The sequence below is a fragment of the Lutra lutra genome, chromosome 5 (genome assembly GCF_902655055.1).
Source record: "Lutra lutra chromosome 5, mLutLut1.2, whole genome shotgun sequence".
NCBI classification, from domain to species: domain Eukaryota; kingdom Metazoa; phylum Chordata; class Mammalia; order Carnivora; family Mustelidae; genus Lutra; species Lutra lutra.
This window is the reverse complement of record NC_062282.1, coordinates 99,640,348-99,660,692: the sequence shown is the minus strand read 5'-3', so window position 1 is coordinate 99,660,692 and position 20,345 is coordinate 99,640,348. Positions and strand designations below refer to the sequence as shown.

At 45.0% G+C, this 20,345-nt stretch overlaps 1 long non-coding RNA gene across 1 annotated transcript in view; it reads right to left on the bottom strand.

The window, feature by feature from the left end:
* Positions 1-20,345, bottom strand: part of LOC125100722 (uncharacterized) — a 141,457-nt gene that overhangs the window by 49,567 nt on the left and 71,545 nt on the right. The gene's annotated exons all lie outside the window — the stretch shown is intronic.

Below are 20,345 nucleotides of genomic sequence, written 5' to 3'. Positions count from 1 at the left end.
GGAGGGGAGGGTGGGGTTTTTTAATTTATTTGAGAGAGAGAGAGACAGAGCGTGAGCAGGCGGGGAGAGGCAGAGGCAGAGGGAGAAGCAGTCTTCTCACTGAGCAGGGAGCCTGATGTGGGGCTTGATCCCAGGATCCTGAGGTCTTGACCTGAGCCGAAGGCAGATGCTTAATCCACTGAGCCACCCAGGCACCCCTGCTATATTTATAAGATACTCTCAGTCATTCTGGGCTACTCTTACTGAAATACCATAAAACCAAAGTCACACTCCATGTCCTTTCTCATGACAACTATTTGATAAAGATTTTGCCGCAGCAGCAGAAGCAAGGTGCTCTGGCTGATAGTCTGCCTTGTGTACATCGTCACACTGAAGACTAGGACTGGCTTATTTTGAAGCCTCATGACCCCAGAACTGCCTACTTATTCTCAGCTTTAGAAATAAATATTTGCCCAATAAGATGGCAGGTTTATGAGCTACATTTAATACTGTAATGAAAAAGTCTCTTACTGTGTGTGTGAGAGGGAGAGAGAGGGAGAGCGAGAGAGAAAAGAGTTAAGGTTGCCATGGGAGCCCTTGGCACTTCTGAACCTCTATGATTATGAATAATTAGATGTAATGCTTTACGGTGGTGAAGCACCTCGTGGGCTCCTGATAATTGTGTTTGGCAATTGACTCACCCTCCCTGAGATTCAGGTTGGCGTAATTAACCCCACAAGGAGAAGCAGCCTTAAAGCAGGGGAGTCATGTGGGGAGAGCCACCCTGCTTTCCAGCAGTGTCGACAAAGGGAGGCTTCCCCAGTCCCTGCCCTGCCTCACCTCCATCACAAGTCTCCACCAGAGACCCCCCTGGTTGGCCTGAGGCACTTTGCTCAGGTGACTGGATTCATGGGAGTGCTTGCCTGCACCAGGGAGAGGTGGGCAGGAGCAAGCCTAGGTGTCAGGTCCACCGAATTCCCTTTCATCAGCGTGGACACACATCCCGCACATCTGGAACAAGAGGAATGCGGAAGGCCACCTGGGGAAAGGGCAGTGGGAGATACTCAGCTTAGCTCTAATCAGCTGAAACTTGGTGAAATCTATACCTCTGTCCTCTTCCCCAAGCGACTGCCATTTGGGGTTAATCCTCGGTCTGCCAACTTTTCTATTTATTGTCCCATGACACATGCTCTTAAGCACCTACAGATAGCTGGGAAGAGGGTGGATTTTTTTTTTTAAGATTTTATTTATTTATTTGACAGAGAGAGATCACAAGTAGGCAGCGAGGCAGGCAGAGAGAGAGAGGAAGGGAAGCAGGCTCCCTGCTGAGCAGAGAGCCTGATGTGGGGCTCGATCCCAGGACCCTGGGATCACAACCTGAGCCGAAGGCAGAGGCCTAACCCACTGAGCCACCCAGGCGCCCCGAGGGTGGATATTTTTAATGCCAAGTGTTGTTGACATTTTATACACATATACATATATGTATATACATATTTTATATGTATTATATCAATATATAGAATTAGAGTATAAATGTGTATATATATTAGAAATAAATTCCTGAAATAAGTGGGTCATATGCTTTGTTCCTGTCAGGTGATCGATGAAACACTAAATCTGTCATTTTCTCCAAAGGAAAACAAAATCTAACTCTTGAGAATTTCAGTCAATCCCCCTTTTGTTTCAACCTAAATTTCCATGGACTACTTCCAGCATTTTATTTCCCTGGCTGAAGACTAATGCTCTGTGTATCACTGACAGTTCCCAGCGTGGGAACATGGTGAATTTCTGCCGTTGACAAACCTGACCCCACTTCTCTCATACCCATGCCCGAACTGCCAGCACAGCTCTGAGAGGGTCTGGTCACGGATCACGGCACCAACCCGACAGGAAGGAGACAGATTCGTAAGGCTGGCTCGGAGGGCCATCTCTGCCAGTGCTGTGCTGAGTAGGAAGGCACGCGTGTTTTCCCTGGATGTGCTGGTCTCGTTAATACCTGATCCCATCAGCGTGACCAGCTGCACCGGCCGCTGAGCCAGACACGGAGAGAACAGACTGGGTCAGCCGTGCCTTTTGCTTCCCTACAGCGGGGAGAGTCTGTACAGCACAAGGCCTCTAGCACATTTTGAAAGAATGTTTTGTACCAGAAAAGCTAATTTGCTATGATTAGTTCCATTACATTTCTGAAACTGTCACTCTATATTTATTTGGAAGGCAGGTTAGAGTCCCTTCTGGTGATTTTCCTCTGTGTGCCGAGGGGCCTCTCCAATATTTCTAACAAAAAATCGATCTGAATGTAACCATGAATACCTCCTGGGTCCTCAGATATAGAAATATTCGCGTGCCTTGAGAAAAAGAGTGTCCTGACAGGTCACCCTGACAGGATTTCAGAGGGTGGGGGAGGGAACTGGAGGACCCCGGAGGTAACAAGTATGGGCCTGAGGCCTCGGGGAAAGGTGAAGTGGGGTCATTCACTTTCTACTTCACACACTTCTGTGCCGTTTGAAACTCTTACAAGTTTCATTTTGTTGGTGACAAGAAATGTTGGTTATGTTTGGTCCCCACAGCTTTGGAGTGGCCCCAGGGACGGGGGAGGATAATGTTGTTGAGCTAGTGATAACAGAGAAGACACAACCTGAAGGAACAGGGCCTGAGCCAAATGCCCCAAGCAGAAGAAAGAGGGAAGTCATCCCGGGAGTGTTTGAGACAGGACTTAGGGGAGGATGAACGCTTTGTGCAGAAGGACCAAAGGTTTCTCTCCCTCTCTCCTTCCCTCCCTTTCTCCCTTCCCCTTCTTTCATCCTCTCTGTCTCTCTGTGAAAATCAGGTGCTTTGCAGTGTAGACCATCTCTGGCCCTTTATAAACCATTCGTTAAGTCTACACTTCCACTAACCCCTTGGGGGGTGAGTTTCCTTTTTAAGAGATACAAGAACACATCTAATCTTGCCTTGGGGTGGCACAAGGGAAAGCTAGGGACCAGCTACATGCATACTGGCCTGAGTCACATAGTCACAAAAGGCGGTCGGTATAATGGGATGGGGACAAGGAAAGACCAGAGTCTGGAACCTTGACACCGCATTCCTCTACACCACTTAGCTGCCCCAGCCTCTGTTCCATACTCTCCCAAGGGAAGGCCACCCATATGGTCATTCTCAGGGGCAGTGCCCAGGAATGGGGGGGAGGCAATGCCAGGTCTCCAATGTGAGCCCAGGCCACCATGGAGCCAGATGCCGTCAGTCCTGTCCGGCCACTACTTGTTGGTGACTCAGAGAGGGCCTGAGAAGCCTATCCTTTCCAATTTTGCACAGACTCTCTAGGCCTGGGCTCAGATGGGAGCAGGAAATAGGAAAGCTGTTCTAAGTGGAAGGAACAGTCATGCAGGCCATCTGGGAGCCAGGAACAGAAGACGATGTGTGCAGAGGCAGTTGTCAAAGGAGGCGGCCTCTCCTGCATATTCTTAACATAGTGTTTGCAAGACTTGAGACCTTGCACATCTACTCATGGTGCTGATCAAAAGAGCTTTTTTGAGAGATTAGAAAAAAAGAAGAGCCAAGAGTTCACGCATGCAGTCTTCCTAATTAACACTGCAGACCCGGAGTGAGAGAGAAAGCACATTGGACTTTTTTTTTTGAAGCAGCTGTTCTCCAAACAGCAGGCTCTTCTCAAGGAGACTGTGGGCTAATGCTCTCAAATTCTGTGAATTCAGTGAAGGGCCTCTGACCGCTTCAGATGGAGGGCTGGCTGCCATGTGGGGCAAAGGAATCATTTACACCACCAGCCACATCATCCGCTGGAATCACATAACCTGGAATTCGCATGGGCCAAGCGTCACGCAAAGCCTGTAATGACTGTTTACTGTGTGCCAGGCCCCGTGCTAAATTCATCTCCCACATTCCCTCGTCATCCTCCCAACAACTCAATGCTCTCAGTAGCTGCCCTTTACCAATGAGGAAATGTTACTGCCAAGGTCACCTTCAGAGGACATGGTGGAGACAAAGTTCAAAGGCAGGTGTGTCGGAACCAAAGCCCATCCGTCATGGTCTCCAACAGCATGCTAGACACCCCCCCACCACCAGCTTCCTGTACTTTGGATGTCGGGGTATTTCCAGTGTTTGGCATAGATGGAATTGGATGCAAGCTTGCTAATTATGAAAATCACATGTTTTTATTGGCCCTTCTTTATGAAGCCATCCCTCACCCCAGGTCCCTCCCCTCTGCTCACAGCATTCCCACAACTGTTCCGTGGCTCACTGCATTTATTTGCAACAATTTTTCAATCCACCTCTCCTGTAACACTGTGGGCAACCTCGGGTGGGGGAAGGAGAGCTCCAAGCACAATGTCTGACACATGGTCAGTGTTTAGCAAACAAATGAATGAATGATCTAAACATTTCCTGAGTCAATTATACAGCAAAGTAACAGTGGAGCAGCTTCATGCAATGGAGAGAACGCCAGATGCAGAAATGGAAAACCTACCCTCAAGTCTGGCTCCCTTATTACTTGCTAGCTGTGTGCCTTGCACACGTCACTTAGACTTTTCTGGCTTCTGTTGCCTTGTCTACAAGTCAAAGCAGTTGGACTTGAGTTCCTCAAGATCATATCCAAATGCCGACATTACCTGAGTTTGTGTTCCTTTGTGAAGCAACCTGCTCAGGTAAGATGCTGCATGCTCAGCGTGAAGAGAAGCACATCTTCAGATCCAGAGTCCAAGGACTTGTTTCCTGAGCTGGACAGCGCCCCCAGCTCTGTGCCACTACTGTCCCGCTCCCCAGTCCCCTGGCTACTTCTCTGCCCAGGTGTCAATATGCCTACCACACCCCTTTGGTTTGATCCTTAATTTAGGCTCTAATTCAACTTCCTCCTTCACTACTCACTCTCTTCCTACAGACCTTGTCCTCAAGGTAACTCTCCTTCCATCAATCTACCCTGTGTAGGACCCACTCAGAATCTCCGACACCTCTAATGACAATGTCAGTCACCATCTTAAATGACTCCCTTGACCTGTAACAGATCAGGAGATATTCATGAGGAGTTTACATCTAATTTGTCACTGTGAGGTATGATTAATGTATTTGAGCCAACAGATTGGAGGACATGCTACCATACTCGTCTTGCTAATTAACACCCTTCTAGCATGCATGCTATTAATTGGGCACTTCCTGTCAAGTAGCCTTTGTAAGAGAGTGTAAGGGCAGTCTGTGAATTAGATCAGAAGGTCACTCAGTTACCGCCCAGGGCACACAGGCAGGCAGCTGGAAAGGCAGGTGTAGAGGGCTTCACACAGAAAAAATGCCTTTTCTGCTTCACATTCTATGTGAATCTCTTTAGTCCAGAAGCAGGTGATGGGAGGGATAGCAACAGAGCCAGCAATAACAAGGGAATTCTGGTTTCTGAATCTGACATACATGGGAGGAAATTATTTAAATTTGTCTTTAAAATGGAGAGGAAAACCACCCTGAGGCTCATTTGAAAAAAGGTCTGCATGGCAGGAATAAGAGGAAAGCACAGGAACTGAGGAGGCAAAACCTGGAAAAGAAAAGGCCTTCCCCTGTAGGAGTGGTGCAGGACAAGGACCAAGGGACCCGTCTGTGCCCCCCATAGGGCAGAGCAGAGCAAGGGGTAATATTTGAGCTCCAGGTGAGGAAGCATTCTTTAACGACTTGAGCTCCGGGGAAGTGAGCTTCCTGTCCCTGTCAGTTTCAAGTTTAGTCTGGACTGCCAGATAGCAGGACTGTCACAAACGGGCCCCAGTCCTGTGGATGGGCTCCAATCAAGTGAACTTGAAGCTTTGACCCTGCCCTCTGACCAGATTTGCTCAGCACCCTAATTGTAAGAGGGCAGTGCTGAGCCAACGGGCAGCTGGCAGCCGGAAGTCTATCTTGGGCCTGGATGTCTGTGTTTTTAAAATTCTTCCCACATCTTTATTTTTTGTAGCAGGTATTTTGGTTCCCAACCCCCTTCCTCTTTGCCATCTACCCTCATAGAGGTTGCAAGAGTTAAGTCCTTGCTTCCCCAGCCTCCCTCCACAGCTGGAGGTGGCCCTGTGACCGGACCCTGGCCCAAGAACGTAAATGGAAGTTTTGAGCGGGGGAGGAAGCTTGTGAGACCTGTGGGACTCAGGTCCGATCAGGAAATGGAGGGCACACTCAAATTAGGTTGACTCGAGGAGGGTTTCACAAAGGAATGATTTACAAAGGTGTGGCCGGAGGAGGGAGCCCATGGAGGCAGTGCGGTACCCAAGCCTGGTATCAGGAGACCCAGAGGCCTGAGGAGGAGCAGCTAGCCTACTCAGAAGGAAAAAGCTATAGGGAATGGGTTGCCTGGAGAGGGGCCCGCCCCAGGCAACTCCAGGAGCCTGACAGCAAGGATGATTCAGAGGACCTGACAGAATTCTCTCCCTGGCCGGGTGCACTCACTGATTGCTGGACAGCTCCACGGGGACTGGGAGGCAGAGGACCCAGCCCTTCCAGGGAGAGAGAATCCCACTAGGTCTGTAGCTATGCACAGCTGTCTGCCCACTGTTCATCACTCATGTCCTTTGGTCACAGAGGGTGTACTGTGTCCTTGATCCCTTTCCACCCAATCACTGTAGGAAACCATCTTGCCCTCAAGTGGCTTACAATCTGAGCACACAAACAAGCACACGTGCAGAGAACAATCTGAAGATGTTCGAATATTAAGCTTCATGGCAGCAGCCTTAAGTACTGTAGAAATTACGGGTAGGTATTGGTCAGTAGGGACAGTGAGACCAGAGTCAAAATTCCATTCCCACTGCATATTAGCTGAGTGACACTGGACAGTTACTTAATCTTTCTGAGCCCTGCTTTCCTTATATATAAAATGGGAAGAAAGACATTCTCCTTTATGTGCTCTCTTAGAGATTACAGATAATATACATAAATTACTATATAGTGATAACATTCCTACAATATTTATTATATACCGGTACTGTTACACAGATAAGTTCTATGAGGTAGGTACTATTATCATTCCCATTATATATGCGGGAAACAGAGTCACTAAGGTATAAATGACCCCCCCCCAAGGTCAGCAGCTAACAGGTGACAAAACCACAACTGATACCCAGACGGACTGCAGGAAGCCATCTTACCTACTTACCATACTGGCTGACGCAGTAGGTGCTTAATCATCTACCACTGTTCCTATTAGAACCACCATCTTCCCCACAACCACCAGTACCACCATCACTAGTGTGGGCTAGACTATGTGGCAAAGTTGCCATCAAGAGTAGCATCTGGGCCTTAAGACCAGAGTAAGGTAGTTAAATGTGAAGAAGAGAGAACATCTGAGGGGAAGTGGCCACACAAGGAAAGGCGAGGATGTCCCCAGTCCCAAAAGGGACAGGCAGCCTTGCCCGGGAGAAGCATGGCATGGCCTGGGGAGCAGGAAAAAATGCCTGATCGCTGGGGCTGGAGCCAGACCTCAGAACAAGACCTGAGAGCCATGAAGAAGAGTGTGGGACCGACGATGGCCATGGGAGACCAGGCCAGTGCTTGGGCCAGGCATGTGACATGCTAGAATAGAAGTCCTATTCTAGAAAATTCGCTAGAGAGCAGAGAAGCCAGCCTTGCAGGAATGCCAGCAAGGACACTGTTGGTAATAATAAGGTCTAAAGGGATGGCACCACGGAACTGGAGAAGTGGGGCAGATGTGTCACCGTGAGGGTGCAAATTCGGGGAAGGACACACGGGCATGAACGAAAGGGAATGAGGAAGGAAAAACTAAATGCTGCCTGCTAGTTTTCCCAGGGTTACCCCTGAGAGGACATACAGCCAGCCACATACCTCAACTTGCCCTTCCTCCACTGGTCACCCTCAGCTGGGCACGGGGTGGCTCTCCAGTCCTGCACAGGAGGGCCACCTGTGCCACGTGCGCTATGTGGCCTCAAGGACCCGTGACGCCAGAGTAGGGGATTCTTTCCCCCTCCTGGAAAGCCGATGGAAGCAGCACAGGCTTCCAAGGGCTCCCCGAAGCCCTTCTAAGAGCTGAACCGAGTATCCACTGCGACACAGAAAACAGAGACTCTCTGAAAATCCCTCGTTCACAGTCCTTTTGTTTAGAAGTCACAAGAGCTTGTTCCTCGGCTACAACCCACACGGCCACATGTTTTTTTAAATGAAAAATGAGGGGACACCGTATCCGTGTACGTCCAAATGAAGTAAAAGATGATGGAGGGTAGATGTCACCGCGGCTCTTGATTTCTGCCCTCAGTGAAACAAGAACTGGGTCAGAACATTCCCTACCCTCAGAACCCGACTGCAGGGTCAGTTGCTGCAAACTCACAGCTCATCAGCAGACTGCGTTGTTGCAAAGCCTCCTGCCGTCTGTCCCTGTCACCAAGCGAGACACCAGCTTGAGGGTTTCGACGCAATTCTGAAGGATAGAGCGACCCCACCTTGAAGGAGAGGGTTGATGTGATGGGGAAAATGCGTGGCATCAAAGACGAGGGAATGAAGAGCAATTGCAACCCTTTGTTCAGACACAACTTCTGATGCCTTCTATCCTGATCCACATCCCCCTTGGACAGAACTCCCCTCCTGGGATGGCAGAGGCTGGAGAAGCTCCGTCCAGCCTGGCAGCAGATTCCAGAGCTGTGGGGCTAGACAAGACCAGCGATCACTGCCAGATGAGAGACCCCACCCAGCAGTCTGTTTCCTCTTGAACCACCAAGCCCAGCTCCCGAGGCAAGGAGAGACTCCAGGAGTCTGACAAGATTTGCACTGTCAGAAAGCAAATTTTATTTTTACCCTCAAGCCCAAGGTCTCCTAGGTGTCTGCAAACTGAGGAATTATTTTTACACAGATGTAGAAGACAAGTTCTTCCGCTTTGCCTTCCTGCCCGCCCTTCCCACACAGTGCTGGCTGTGGTCGGGGATGCTGGCTGACCTCTGTAGTGTCTGAACTGACCTGGAATCTTCTTGCCTGTGCCACTTTCAAACCATGCCAATCCGGATGAGGGCTTGGGTTTTTTTGTTTTGTTTTGTTATGTTTTCCCTTTCTGGCTCCCATTCCCTTATCTGTAAAATACACAGAATTAGCCTATGTGGTTTCTGTGGTATGAAATTTTAAAAAAAAAGGATAAAGGTTTTTAAACACATCTATCTTAATATAATCCATTTTGTCTTTTCTCCTCCCTGTTTATGAAAAGGGCAACATCTTATTTCTGTAGCTTGAGAATATTTGCCACATTTTGGAAGTGTGTGGTCCTTACCAAATGGAGGAGATGAGTAATGGAGGGGGAAAATAAATAGTACAAGAAGTGAAACAGTTTGGTTTGCAGAGACTGAAACTTCCGGTCTTTCGCTCCAAAGACCCAGCTTTGCAGACCTCTGGCTTGGCTCCCTCACTTACACCTGGCTGGTGTACCTCTCAGCCACTGGCCTCTGTCTCTGGCTCTGCCTTCCCCGTGACTTGACACCTTTAGGTTATGAGCAGAGGCACCCTGCAGAGCATAAGGTACTTGCTGGGCTTTCTGAGGAACCAGGGGACGGCAGGACAAGAATTCTGCCCTCCTGACCAGCACACATCAATCAAGTAAGTACTGACTTTATGGGATAATCACCAGCTCTCTAGCAGTTCAGAGGAGGGAGGTCAGGAGAGCTGGCAGAGGCCCAGGGAACACCAGCCATCCCTAACACTCCAGGAGCCGAGAAAGAAAGAGAGCATTACCTCCAGCAACCCAACTAATGGTTTCATTGTTCATTCATGCCTTTCTTCTAATAAGACTCTCCAATGAGATCTATTATGTTCCAGAAGAGAAGATAAGAAGATGAATAAAATAGGACCACGTCCTCCCAGACACTCTTCCTGATAGAAAAGCTGACAATTTAATAGATGACTGAAATTCAAACACTTTACGTAAGTCTACAGAGATGTGCCGTCACCATCATCCAGTTTTAGAACAGTTTCATCATCTCCATAGAATCCCTCACGCTCATGGGCGGTTCATCTCTTTCCATCCCCAGCCCACCACATGTCTTCTTTCTATCCCCACATCTGCCTTGACTAGACGTAACGTAAACATGCAGTCATACAATGCACACTTGTGTCTGCCTTTTCCATGTAGCATAAAGACTCCGAGGTTCAACCACATGGTAGCCTGCATCAGTACTTCCCTCCTTGTTATAACTGAGTGAAATTCCACTCTATGGATAGAGCACATTTTATCTCCTCGCCAGCTGATGGACATAGTGATTATTTCTAGCACGGGCTGCACAGATAGTGCTGCTATGAACATTTGTGTGCAACTCTTTGTGTGGATGTACATTTCCATATCTCCTGGGGAGAGACTTGTAATAGGATTGCTACGCTGTATGGTAAACTTATGTTTAACTTTTCAACAAAGTGTCACACTGGTTTCCAAATGGCTGGACCATGTTGCAGGTGCACAGCAATGTAGCAGGTCTCCAGCGTCCCCCTCCCCCCATCTTAACCAGCATTTGGTATCAGCGGTCTTCTGATTATAGCCATTCTAATGGGGTGAAGTGGCATCTTGTGGTGCTTTGAATTAGCATTTCCCTCATGACTACTGACGTCCTTTGTGACAATTCATGTATCTTCTTGAATGCACTTCATGAATACACTGAATTGCCTTATGCCTTTATCAAAATCAACTGACTTTAAGGATAAGGGTTTATTAATGGACTCCCAGTTTGGTTCTAATTGAGTTATATGGCTACCCATAAGCCAGTAGTACACCATCTTAAATAATAGTAGCTTTATAGTACATTTTCACTGGGAAGTGAAAAATCCTCCAACTTTTTTCTTTTTTTTTTTTCCTTCACAAAATTGGTTATTCTAAGTTTTGGTTTTCCATATAAATAGACTGCTACTTTCTATTTTTTTTTTTAAAGGGCTGGAATTTTTGTAGGAATTGTCAAAGTTGGAGAAAACCACCACCTTAACAATATTGAGTCTTCCAATCCATAAACATGAAATGTTTCCATTTATTTAGACCTCAAATTTCCTGCAGAAGCATTTTGTAGTTTTCAGTGTACAATCTCCCACTTCTTTTGTTAAATGTATTACTAATTTTTTTTTAACATTTATTTGACAGAGAGAGCACAAGCAGGAAGAGCAGCAGACAGAGGGAGAGGGAGAAGGAGGCTTCCCACTGAGCAGAGAGCCCAATGCAAGGCTCAATCTCAGGACACCAGGATCATGACCTGAGCTGAAGGCAGATGCTTAACTGACTGAGCCACCCAGGTGCCCCAAATTTATTCCTAATGTTTTTAAAGATAATGTGAATGGAATTGTTTTATTTTTCTACTGTTCATTGTTCATATATAGAAATACAACTTCTTGTCTCCTCTGATTTTACTGAACTTTTTATTAATTCTAATGTCTATGTGTGCATCCTGCGGATTATTAACTAATCATTTTTATCACATACAGCCTAACAGTAAATAAGACAGAAGGGAAAGAGTAGCAGGAAAAAAAAAAAAAAAAGAAAAGAACTCCAGAGACTCAACAGTCCAGGACTACTTAGGGTTGGGGTGAGCAGCACCACACATCTCAAAATACAATGACCACACCATGGTATTAGCAGCCTGTGATATGTAGCTTCCCAAAAAAGAAAAAATAAATTAACTTCCATGGCTACTATTCAAGAAAACTAGAGATATGTGTCTATCTGTCCACTTAAAAATACCATCTGTGGTGTTTTTAAGGTTTAGCATTTGCTGGAATACATGCATCTCTTTTAGAAGTTTCACTACAAGATGCTTTCTGAGGTATTGCTTTTTTTTTTTTTTTTCCTGAATCCAGGATCACGTTGGCTGTCGCCAGGGCCATCAGACAATTTCCCAGTGGTTCCTACATTCCCCTATTTCTTGGAAACTTCTAAAATTAATTCGCCTTCGGAAATCCTCTCCTGCCAGCATGACAGAGTTTGCTAAATTCAAGTGGAGGTAGGATGCTCCCTGTTTGTGTTCTCAGGACAAGGGCCTGTGAACCAGACGCAGGGGAAAAAAAATACTACAAAGGAAATTAATACTACAGAATGACCTCCTAACAGAGGGGAGAAGGAAGCCAGTCTGGAACTATTAAAATGAGTTAAGTACTCAGACACATAGCACCACCCCTGCCCCCAGGGCAGGCTTTCTCGGTCTGCTGGCCTCCCCTCAGCTCCTACAAAAGAGATGGGCTGGGCCTGAGGGACCAGGAGGCTGCAGGTATGCCAGAAGCAGATGCAGACCAGTCTGTGCAGAGCTCCTAACAGACCACCCAGGTGGGCACGGAGACGGCCAGCTGTGCCACAAGGTCCAGGGACCAATCAGCTCTGCACCTTAGAGGAACAGGTAATCGTCCAAGGAGTACCTCCAGTTTCCATTGGTGACTTTCAGGGTATGAAGAGGGTGCTGCTGTCAGTCTGTCCTGCAGTCCTCTGAGAGCAAGAAATGAGACAGTGTATGTGCACAGACGTGAGAACAAAGACATCGGGTCACTGCTGCTGTTCTGGGCAGAACTCTCAGCTCCTGCTGGCCCTGAGGTCCTGGGAAGAAGCTCATTTCATCCTCCCATCTCCTAGTCCAGTCTGACCTTGTTCTCCGTAGGCCCATTCTTGTTCTGCGTTCCCCTGCTGCCTCCCTGGAAAATCGGCTTTGACTTCTCACAGGCATTCCTCTAGCAAACAGCCAAAGTAAATACCGCATCGCAGTTCACAGCAGCCCGTGTGAGTCTGAGCCCCCCGGCCCACAAGGAGCCACTGGGCCCGCCTGGCTCCCTGCCAGCCACTGAGCCAGGTTCAGGCAGATCAGACAAGAGCGGACTCTGGGCTTCAGGCTCTGGCACCCAGTCCAGGCACTGGGAAACCTCAGGCCACTTGGCCTCTTGGTGGGGAGAAGACAGTCCAGCAAGAAGGGAAAGCCACTGTCTGGGCCCCGGAAGCCCCAGCTGCAGCCTTCCCCAGCAAGCCAAGTCCACCACCACCACCCCTCCCCCGGCACACACACACCCACACACCTGCAGTCTTCCCTGGGTATTGGCTGTGCATCTGCTTATCGGCAGCCTGCCCTCCTAACCCGAGAGCAAGGCAGAGAGCCAGTGGGAGGAGTGGACAGGGCACAGGAGAGGAATCTGAAACAGCCAGAAACAGAGACGCTCTAGATGCCTACCCAGAGGGCCTTAGAACCAGAAGCTAACAACAGTTAGGCTTGCAAATAAGAAACCAAGCTGACAGGTTTTTAAGTTCCCGGAGTCGTGCAATGATGACCACAGTCCCTGAGTTCACGGAACCCTGAAGGAGCAGGCTGGTGAATGCACAAAATATTTGTTCTCACGTGCTTGAGAGCCACTGGTGAAGTGGGACTGAGGTGGTGGGACCGGGCCTGCGGGGGGCAGGGCAGATAAAGTAGCAGCCTTGGGCATCTGTGAGAGAGCTAAATATGGGCTCTCCAAACCCAAGCACAGCTTGTCCCCTGCCAGGCAACCGATCGGAGCTCTCAGAATGGCAGCTGTTTCAATAACCACGTAGGAACCTTTCCTGCTTCCGGCATCGCAAAGGACCGAGGCATTCCACGTGAGTGGAACAGCAAAACGTGATTTTAATAACTTTGAATACTTATCCTCCGATCAACACCTGTGACTCTTGCCATTGAGAGAGAGAGAGAGAGACATGAGCCTGTGATCGCAACAACTCATTTATACAACCAATGAACACGGACCAGGTTTCTAGTATGTGCTAGGCACCAGAGTGGTTATATAAATTCCTAAGGCATGAATTGTGTTCTGTAAACGCTTAGAGGAGATAAACTGTGTATGGGAAGAGCCGTAAAGCAAGGAGATGATGGCACCTCACAGGAGACTGCTTTTAGGAGCGATCTAAACCAAAGGCTGTGAGGTTCCACTGATGAGTATATGACTGTGTGTTTTCTCGCTCTGTCTTCCGGGAGAGAAACTGACAGCCCAGCAGCCACAAGCATACTGACACCCACATCTTGGTTTCTAAGCAGGATCCATCGAGAAATACTAAAATTAATGGTGCAAACTTTAAGGGGAAACATACCTTCAAAATATTTATCTACACATTTCCTAACTTATGATGGTTTTAACACATGATCACAAAATCTTTGATACCCAGCCCTCCAGGGAGTGGTGTTCCATCCCCTTGGGTAGAGGCTAGAGGTACAGACTTGGTTCTAACCAATTATGTGTGAAAGGAGAAAAACAGTAACGTTGCTGTGGGAAAACCTGGAAAATATCAAGGTTAACAAAATGATCAAGGTTAACATCGCCAGTGATAAATCATGTTGATATCATGTGCTCACAGATATCAGGGGATGACAAGAGTACTTCCCCCTCTGTGATATTTTTCCAAAAATCCATAACCACAGCCTATTAATGAAAGCACACCAGATAAACCTAAACAGAGGACAATTTTATAAAATATCTGACCACCACTCTTCAAAAGGATCAGTCATGAAAGCCAAAGACTAAGGAGTTGTTGAGTTTTGGGGGAGACTAAGAAGACATAATGTGGCACCCTGAAATGGATCCTGAAACAGAGAAAAGACATCAACAGAAAAACTGGGAAATTAGAATAGAATCTACAGTTTAGTTAATATTTTATCAAAGTCAATTTCTTAGTTCTGATTAATGTACCATGGTTATATAAGATGCTAGCATAAATGGAAGCTAGGTCAGGAAGGATATACATTTCTATGGGTAAGCCAACACAAATCCTGAGCTCAGAGGCAAGTGTGCAAATTGCAACACATCCCAAGAAGTACAGCAAAGCCTTTGAAAACTGTATGGGCAATGCAATCACCATTCTCAGAACTTGCCATCTAAACCTAACTGGCATGATCGCTCACTAAAACAAAATCCACATTCTTTGGAGGATTTTAACACAACCCAGTGTCTTACTACTTAATGTACAAGCTGTCTCAGATATCATCCAAAATTATCTAACATGTCAACAACCAGGAAAAAATCCGACCAATTCTCAAAGGAGGAGACAACCAATTAATGCCAACTCTAAGACGACCTAGACATTGGAATGAGCAAACAAATACCTTAAAGCATCTATTATAATCACTCTATATGAGGCAGAAGTGAATGCTCTTGAAACGAATGAAAAACTCACAACAAACAGAAACCATAACAAAAGAACTAATGGAATTTTAGATGAGAAATTCATTATCCAAAATAAAAAGTTCACCAGAGAGACTCAAATAATTGGAGTCTATCTTCAAAAAAATAAAAAGAACCCAAACAAGCATTCCTTAACTTGAAGATACATAAACAGAAATTCTCTGAACTAAAGAACAGGCAGAAATGCTACCAATTTCTGGGTATTAATTTTGTATACTACAACTTTATTGAAAACATTTGTTACTAATTCTACTAGTTTTTTATGGAGTCTTTAGGATTTTCTAGGTATAGTGTTGTCATTTGCAAATAGTGAGAGTTTAACTTATTTTCTACCAATATGGATACCTCATTTCTTTTTCTTGTCTGATTGTTGTGGCTAGGACTGCCAGTACTATGTCAAATAAAAGTGGTGAGAGTGGGCATCTTTGTCTATTTCCTGATCTTAGAGGAAAAACTCTGTTTTCCACCAATGAGTATGATATAACGTGTGGATTTTATTATGTTGAGGTATGTCCCTCCCTCTAAACCTACTATGTTGAGAGTTTTTATTATGAATAGATATTGAATTTTGTCATCTTTTTTGTGCATATTTATATTATTTTTGTCCTTTGTTTTGTTAATATGTTGTATCATGTTGATTGATTTGTGAACAATGAAACATCCTTTCATCCCTGAAATAAATACTCCTTCGCCTTGGTGAATGATCCTTTTAATGTAATGCTATATGCAATTTGCTAATATTTTGTTCAGAATTTCTATATACATATTCTCAGGAATATTGGCCCGTTGTTTTCTTTTTATTTATTTCTCTTTTCTTTTCATGGTGCCTCTCTGGTTTTGGGATCAGAGTAATGCTGGCCTTATAGAATGTATTTAGCAGCTTTCCTTCCTTTTCTATTTTTTCAAATAGTTTGAGAAGAATAGGTATTAGCTTTTTTTTTTTTAAGATTTTATTTATTTACTTGACAGACATCACAAGCAGACAAAGAGAGGGAGGAGGAAGCAGTCCCCCCCACCCCCCCCCACCCCCACTGAGCAGAGAGCCCGATGTGGGGCTCGATCCCAGGACCCTGGGATCACAACCTGAGACGAAGGCAGAAGCTTCAACCCACTGAGCCACCCAGATGCCCCGGTATTAGCTTTTTTAAAAATTGTTTAGTAGAATTTACCTGTGAATCCTACCATGAGGTCCTGAACTTTTACTCTTTGGTATTTTTTAAATTACTGATTCAATTTCATTACTAGTAATTGGCCTGTTCAGATTTTCTTTTTTTCCTGATTCAGTTTTGGAAGATTTTATGTTTCTAGGAATTTATTCATTTCTTCTAGGTTGTCCAGTTTGGTAGCATATAAAACTTCATAGTATTCTCTTATAATCCCTTGTATTTCTGTGTTGTCAGTTGCTACTGCTCCTCTTTCATTTCTGATTTTATTTATTTGGGTCCTTCCTCTTTTTCCAACTAAGTTTTGTTTATCTTTTCAAATAACCAGCTCATGATTTCATTGATTTTTCTACTGTTATTGTAGACTCTATGTCATTTACTTCTGCTGTGATCTATATTATTTCCTTCTTTCTATTCACCTTGTGTTTTGTTCTTTTTTACTAGTTCCTCTAGGTGCAAAGTTAGATTCTTTATTTGAGTTTTTTCTTGTTTCTTGAAGTAGGCCTACATTGCTATGTATTTTCCTCTTAGTACTGCTTTTATTGCATACTAAAGATTTTGGACTATTGCATTTCCATTTTCATTTATCTCCATGTATTTTCTGATCTATTTTTTTATTGCTTCATTAACCCACTGGTTGTTTAATATTGTGCTGTTTAATCTCCACATGTTTGTAGTTTTTTTCCACTTTTTTTCCTGGGACTGATTTTTAGTTTCATACCATTTGTGGTTGGAGAGATGCATAAAGAACACACACAACTCAATACCAAATAAATAATCCAACTGAAGAATGGGCAGAGCATCTGAATAGACATTTCTCCAAAGAAAATATACAGATGGTCAACAGACACATTAAAAGATGCTAAACATCACTCATCATCAGGGAAATGCAAATCAAAGCCACAATGAGAGATTATATATACCTGTGAGAAGAATGGTTAAAATAAAAAAAAATTTTTTTTAAAACTAAGAAATAATAAGTGTGAGGGTATGAAAAAAAAGAACACTAGTACATTGCTGGTGGGAATGTAAATTGGCACAGCCACTGTGTAAAACAATATGGAAATTCCTCAAAAAAATTAAAAATAGAAATATCATATGACCCAATAATTCTACTAGTGGGTATTAGCTCAAAGAAATAAAAAACACTAATTTGAAAAGATATATGCTCCCTTATGTTTAATGCAACATTATTTACAATAGCCAAGATATGGAACAACCTACCTTCCTAGTATCCATTTATCAATAGACAAATGGATATATGTACACACACACACACACACACACACACACACACACATGTGGGGGGGCATGGACTATTATACAGCCATTAAAAAGAGATTATGGTTTGTACCATGTACAAACATGTACCAACATGGATGGACCTAGAGGGTATTATCCTAAGTGAAATAATCAGACTGAGAAAGACAAATAGCATCTGATTTAACTTGTATGTGGAATTTTAAAAACAAAGCCAATGAATAAACAAACCAAAAGCAGAATGAGACCTATAAATACAGAGAACAAACTGATGGTTACTAAGGGAGGGGGCAGAGGGATGGGCAAAATGGATGATGGGTACGGAGAGATACAGGCTTCCCATTACTAAATGAACAATAGAAATAAAAGGCACAGCATAGAGAATGCAGGCAATGACATTATAATAGCAATGCATCAGGAGAGATGGTAACTACACTTGTGAGCATACCACTACAGATGAGCCACCTGTGTGGCTCAGTTGGTTAAGTGTCCAATCTTTATTTTGGCTTAGGTCATGATCTCAGGATCATGAGATTGGGCTGCACATGGGCTCCATGCTGGGTGTGGAACTTAGAATTCTCTCTCTCTCTCTCCCCCTCTACACTTGCCTCACCCTGTCCACATGTGTGCATGTACACACTCTCCAAAAAATTTTTTAAAATTAAAAAAATGAAACAAAAAGAACAGACAGAAATTAGGCTGAAAAACTAACAGAGCCTCAGAACCTGTGGAACAACATAAAAAGTTGTAATATCCTTAGGGGCTCAGAGACCCTAAGGAAAAGAAAAAGATACTGGTATGGAAAAAAGGTTTTTGAACAACTAATGACAATGAACTTCCCAAATTCAGTGAAAGACATAAATTTACAGATGCAAGAAGCTCAGGGAACATCAAGCAGGACAAACCCAAATGAAACCATCATACTCAAACTGTAAAAACCAAAGAAAATCTTGAAAGCAGACAGAGAAACACGATTTGTTACAAGTAGGAGAATAAAAGTGTCACTGCAGATTTCTGACAGCAAACATGCAGACCAGAAGAACTGTCAACTCAGAATTCTACATCCCCGGGGGTGCCTGGGTGGCTCAGTGGGTTAAGCCGCTGCCTTCGGCTCAGGTCATGATCCCAGGGTCCTGGGATCGAGCCCCACATCGGGCTCTCTGCTCAGCAGGGAGCCTGCTTCCCCCTCTCTCTCTGCCTGCCTCTTCGCCTACTTGTGATCTCTATCAAATAAATAAATGAATGAATGAATGAATGAATGAATGAATTCTACATCCCAGGAAAATATCCTTCAGGAATGAAATAAAGACATTCTTGGATAAAGGAAGACAAAAAGCTTTCATTGCCAACAGACCTGCTCTAAAATAAATGTTAAAGGAAGTTCTTCCGGATAGAAGGAAATGATCCCAGAGGGACAATTAGAACTTTGGAGAAGGAAGAGCAACAGAAATGGTAAACATCTAAATGGACACAATAAACTACTTTTTTCCTCTTGGGTTTTCAAAATGGGTGTGATTATTAAAAGCCAGAGTTTTACCATCGCTGGAGAGTAGGAGGCTCTTAATGTCTGCAGATGTAACATTTGTGACATATATAACATAAAGGAGGAAGGATAAAGGAACATATATAGTTGTGAGCTTTCTACATTCCGCTTGAAATGGTCAAATATTAAATTTAAATACAATGTGAAAAGGTTTGTATGCATACTGTAATAGGGCAACCACCAGGAACAAATATGAAAAGATCTAGCCATGAGAAGGGTTCTCTGGCCCCTCACCAAGTCTGACCTAGACAGTCCTGAGGCTACAGTGAGTGACTGTCCCCATGGCTCCCCCAAACCATCATTCTGGGCTCAACGAGAAGCTCCACTCATTACCTCATTTTCTAATTTCCCCCATAACTGTGCAACAGAGGTTGTTCCTAATTCAATCTACAACCCAATGTTGTAAGGCAAGGAAGAATGTGAGTAAATTCAGGTCCTTCCAGTCCTGTCCTCTGATCTTGCAAATGAGGAGACTGAGGGCAAACAAGGAAAGTTGCTACTTGCCCAAGACCCCACAGCAAGCTGCTGTTAGAACCAGGCCTGGAGCCAGATCTCCAAACACCAGACACACCATTGAGAAACCAGAGCTCTGGAGATCCTTCCCCAGCTACCTAAGAGCAAGTTTTTGTGTCTGGCTGTCCTCCAGAACTATTAATAACAGACAAATATGCAGACTTTCTACACATGGGGCACTATTCTAAGTTTGTCTGTCTATCTATCTACCTCCTATCTATTTAACTATCCACACTAAATCCTCACATGGCCTCACTTGAGGTAGACACTATTATTCTCCCTGTTTTATAGAAAGAGAAACTAAAACATTGAGGAATTAAGAAACTTGCCCAAGATTACACATCTAATAGGTGTTGGCTCTGGATCTGAACCCAGATGGGGGGGTGTAGCATGTGAGTTCTGAACTAGACTAATCCAGACCAGAACTCTGGGAGACATTCCATGATCCAGAAGAAAATGTACCCTGGCTGCCCCTGACCCACATCCCACACCCGCAGGAGTGTTTCTAGCCAGGTAAAATCTGGTTAAAAGTTGTGTGGAGGGCAGCTCTGAAGGGAAAAAATAAGAAATAGGAGCTGACAAGAGGCGTCAGCAGCCTGAAGGGCGGGTGAAAAGAGGTGCTGGCACGGTTACTAGGCAACCTACCTCGTGCCTCCCGTCCTCTCAGGACTGGAGAGTTTCCCCCAGGCTCCTCTGTTCTTTCCTAACAACAGCTGATGACACCAGCTCCTTCTTCCTTCCAGCTGAGTCACTGCTGTTGCCAGTCACATGGT